We start from the raw sequence: 5,224 nt of genomic DNA, 5'->3' as shown, positions 1-5,224 counted from the left end.
TCTTTTTTTTTTTTTTTTTTTTTTTTAAGATATATTATTGTTATTGATTTCCAGTTTAATTCCATTGTGGTCAGAGAAAGTATTCTGTATGACTTCCGCTTTTTTAAATTTATTGAGACTTATTTGATGGCCCCACATATGGTCTGTCTTGTACACATACATTGTGGGAGATGGTTAAGATGTCCATTAATTCTTTACCTCCCAATGAAAGATGGAGTCTTTTTCCATACCTTGAGTCTGGGCTGGCCATGTGACTTGCTTCGGCCAATGGGACAGTAGCAAATGCAACATAAACAAAGGCTCTAAAAGTGTTTGCACATTGGAGCTCGACCCCAAGACTGCCATGTGAAAAAGCCTGAGCTAACCTGCTGGTAGATGAGATGCCCCCTCCAATAACCTGCCAACCACCAGATATTTGAGTGATCCTACATCATCCAGCCATTAGCTGATGTGCTGGCTGATGACAGATGCACGAGCAAGCCCAGTAGAGATCAACCGAGCCACATCAGACCAAGAGAACTGCCCAGCCAATCCTCAGAATGGTGAGAAATAATCAGTAGTGATTGCTTCAAGCCAGTAAGTTTCAGGGCACTTTGTTATACCACAAAAACCAACAGATATGTGAGTATATATGCATGTTATACAATATACATACACACAGACCTCAATTCCCCTTTCTCTCCTTTTTTCTACTTTGCATAGCATATACTATGGTTAATTTCATATTTAGGCTTCAGGTTATATGATATTAAGGCAGAATTGTCACTAAACTAGAGGAGGGATAATGCCACCTAGAGATGCAGTGACTGATGACATTTGAAACTTTCCCTTTGTGGAAGAAGGGTAAGCACGTTTTAATTTTCACAGAGGATAGCTGTACCAGGCTAGGAAGGAGCCAGTTCTCACCATGGTTGTTTAGGCGCATGGGAAGAAGGGTGTGTGCAGATGTTGAGCAGCCACATGGGAGGAATGTGGCAAACAGTGAGGACTATAGTTCCACAGGCTTTCTACCCCGCTCCTATTACCAAGAGGCTAGAAAGCTAAAAACCGTATTTCCAGACTCATTTGCAGCGAGGGTTTCTGAATGCAGTTTGGCTTCTGCTACTCAGATACATGGAAGCAAAACAGAGAGTGGGCACTGAGGATCTGTGGAGTGCCCATGTTCCTAGTGTAGATTGTGGCAAAGGTGGGGACAGGAGCTGTTTCCAGTTCTGCAGGTTCCTGCCTGGGGCAGAGGCAGCACACCCCTGGCACCCTAATTCAGCAGTATAGCTTTGAGAGCCATGGCAGCCTACAGAGTGTTTCTTTACCTCTCCAACAATTTCATAAGCCACTAAATATCCTGCTATATGTCTCTCTCTCTGCAACTGAGCCCTGACTAGGTAAGAACCAAGTCTACGTTTACCAGATTAGACTAAAATTGAAAAGTTTCCCTTCCCACAAGCCAGTAAGTGGGAAACTTGTGAGATAAATTAGAACACTATTAGAGACTGCATTTTTCTCTGCTCATGACTGTATTTTCATGTATGCCTGCCAAATATGTATTATCTCATTTAATCCTTCCAACAACCCAACAAGGTAAGAACGATTATTACCTCCACTTCAAAGATGAGGTAGCAAACTCAGAGAGACTGTGCCCAGAGTCACACTCAGAGCCAGGCTCATAACTAGACAGTGCACTCCCAGAGCCCTCTTCACTACTTTGCTCTTTCGCCCCCAGTTTTCCCCTCCCTGCTCTCTTGGCTACCACTCAAGTCCTCAGTGCCCTTTGCTTCCCCCACTGTGGAAATGTGCTTGGGCGTTCACACCGAGATGGGAATAACCACTGAGGCTGTAACCTGGGCAGCAGGGGTGTTTTCATTTTACTAGCATCAACATCCTCCATGGCTGAGCTCTAAGGATGAAACTTCAGGACACAGTAAGTAAGCAGAGCAACATGTGTGGTTCCTTCCTTCCTCACATGGGGGCATCTTGAAAATCACCCCCATAGTCCTGTGATCTGAAAAGTGCCTTTCCAAGTGCTCACTCTGTCTCCCTGCTAAACAGCTCCAACCCATGCACCTTCTCCCACCCTCCCTCATATGGAGAAGAATCTACCAAAAGCATCTCAGATGCCCCTGACAACACCCTCTGCTCCCCTACCCCTAGCCAGGGTGTATCCAAAAGGCACCAATATGGGACTTCGGAAAGAGCAGGTCTGACAGGGGAGTGAGTCGGTGGCATCTATGTCAAGGATAACATCCTCGATTCTCCATCAGCCACAGCGATGCAGCCTCATGGAGAAGCCTGGGGAAAACAGCAGTGAAATTGTTTCTCCATCAGCCCTGACTTCAATGATTGAAATCCATAACTCTCCCCAGATTGTCAAGGGAATGTGTTTAGGTGTGGGAACATCTGACAGGAAACTGAAATATTGATGAAGATAAGTTTACAATATTTTTGACAAATAAGATGCCTTCTGATACTAGATTTTAGTAGAAACAAGTTGTCAAAGTCTAAGCAAAAATTTGCATCAAAAAAAGATTAAAAACAAGGAAATGCTGTCTCTTCCATTAATTTTTTCCTGTGGCTTGGGAGAATACTAGCGCTGAACGTTCACAGTGGAACAGCATCTGCAGTAGATGCCAATTAATCTTTCAGGGGAAACAAATCTGTGAATGAGTGAACACAAAGTTGCTCAGAATCATAAGGATCGTGGCCTCCAACCTGAGCTAGACACGAGTTCACATTCCTGTCCAAATCGTCACTAGTTGCCAAGCCCCTGTGCAAGCTATTTAACCTCTTGGGGCTTTGATTCACTCATTTAAAGGGGGGATAATAATGCCTGCCTCTAGGGTTGTCATGGGGTCACATGCTAAAGCGACAATCTGACTGTGCTACTTCTACCCATAAAGCCTTCTGCAGTGGATGCAGTGGTGTGTAACCCACATCCCCAAAGGCACTCACCCCTCCGGCCTGCTTAGAGTGTTCATCTGCTAATGCTCACAGATGAGCTCCTCTCCAGAAACTGCCCTCTGCCAAAGGGAGCTGCCTCACCCAGTTATAAGACCTGCGGGGTTCGAAGGTGGGGGGATGCACATTCACTGACTTTTTTATTTCCATGCCACAAAATGCACCCTTTTAAATTACAATTCAGTGAGTTTGGGTATATTCACAAAGTTGTGCAACTGTCATCACTCTCTCCAGAACATTTTCATCACCCCAGAAAGATATCCCAGATACCCCAAGCCCATTAGCAGCCACGCCCTATCCCCCTCCCCTCAGCCCCCGGCAACTTCTAATCTACTTGCTCTCTCTATGGATTTACCTGTTCTGGATTTTCATATAAATGGATGCATGAACCATGTGGCCTCCTGTGTCTGACTTCTTTTACTGAGCATGTTTTCAAGGTTCCCCCTCATGGCAGCATGTATCACGACTTCATTCCTTTTCACGCCAAATAATATTCCACTCTGTAAATATATGACATTTTGTTCATCCATTCATCAGCTGATGAACATGTAGGGTTTTTTGTTTTTTTTTTTTTTTTCACTTTGGGGCTATGATAGATAATGCTGCTATGAAAAGTCACGGACAAGTTTCTGTGTGGTCATGTTTTCAGTTTCCTTGGGTATATACCTAGGAGTGGAATTGCTGGGCCCCGTGGTAACTCTACATTTAACTTTTTGCAGAACTGCCAGTCCATTTGCCAAGGAAGGTACACCATATTATTTTCCCACTAGCAATGTATGAGGATTACAATGCCTCCATATCCTTGCCAATATTTGTTATTGTCTTTTTTATTACAGCCATCCTAGGCGGTGCGAAGTGCCATCTCACTGTAGTTTTCATTTGCATTTTCCTGATGGCTAATGATGTTGAGCATCTTTTCATGTGCTTATTGGCCATTTGAATATCTTCTTTGGAAATTAAATCCTTTGCCTATTTTAATTGGGTTATTTATCTTTTAACTGTTGCATTGTAAGAATTATTTATATTTATGGATACTACACCCTTATCAGATACATGATTTGCAAATATTTTCTCCCATTCTGTGGGTCTTCTTTTTACTTTATTGATGGTATCGTTTGAAGCGCTGAATTTTTTAATTTTGATGAAGTCTAATTTACCTATTTTTTCTTTGGCTGCCTGGACTTTTGGTGTCAATCACTAATTTTGCAAAGATACAAAGGGTTGTCTCCCTTGTGTCAACTCAGAACAACACTGAAAGGCCATCCAACTCCAGAGCTCCCCATGGGATTTTCTGAGGCTTCTGCTGCAGCTTCTTCACCCTCTGCCCTCTCCTGTTTCTCTCACCCCTTCATGGCTGTTATTGCCAAAAGCACTAACCAATAACATTCTGCATGAAAACCTCAGCATCTCAGAGTCTGTTTCTTCGGACACCCAATCTTAGACACTTTTGATGTTCCCTCATTGACCTCAAGACAGAGGGTCACCTCCTCACCATGATTTCAAGTCCTTTTGTGACATGGGCCCTGCCCACTCTCCGGCCGCATCTCTCTCCACATGTTCTCCTCATTCACTATGATTCAGCCACACTGAAGTGTTTGTGCTTTCCCATAAAGGCCATCTCTCTAGCCACCAGGCCTCTGCACTTGGAATTCCTTCCCCCTTCCTCCCTAACACCTACATCTATCCCCTCACCTGGTAGACAACCATCATCCATCCAAAATTATGACTCAGTTTCTCATCACTGCCACCAGGACACTTGCCCCGACTCTCTCAGTGCTTCCACAGGCCCCTTCACTCCCTAACCCTTATACCTACCATATCATATTGTAATTCCCTGTTGATGACTTTGTTCCACAACACGACATGAACCCCACAAGGACAGGGATCCTCTCATTTACATCCTATCCCTAGAGCTGGCCCAGAGCCCGACACTCATGAAGCACTCAAAAATATGCAGTGCATGCATGACACAGGCAAAGTACATACAGAAGCAGCTCAGAGAAGGCGGCAACTAGCTAGGGTCTGCTTCAGAAAGCGGGTAGCTCCCGCCCAGGGCTTCACAGTGGACAGGAGTCCCCCAGGCTGGCAGTGGGAGGGCTCCATGACACCACCCCAGAGTTCTGGAGCTCACTTTGGCACCCCGTGATGTATAGCTGGCATTACAGCAAAGTCTAATTCTCTCATTCACCCCAGCCATCTCCACATGGGCCTCCGGAGCCACCTGGGGCTGGCCCGCCTGCGTTCACAGGCTCCTGGTACCTAGCAGTTTCCC

Source organism: Piliocolobus tephrosceles, chromosome 4, assembly GCF_002776525.5.
Source record: "Piliocolobus tephrosceles isolate RC106 chromosome 4, ASM277652v3, whole genome shotgun sequence".
In the NCBI taxonomy this organism is placed as follows: domain Eukaryota; kingdom Metazoa; phylum Chordata; class Mammalia; order Primates; family Cercopithecidae; genus Piliocolobus; species Piliocolobus tephrosceles.
This window is presented reverse-complemented; position numbering follows the sequence as displayed.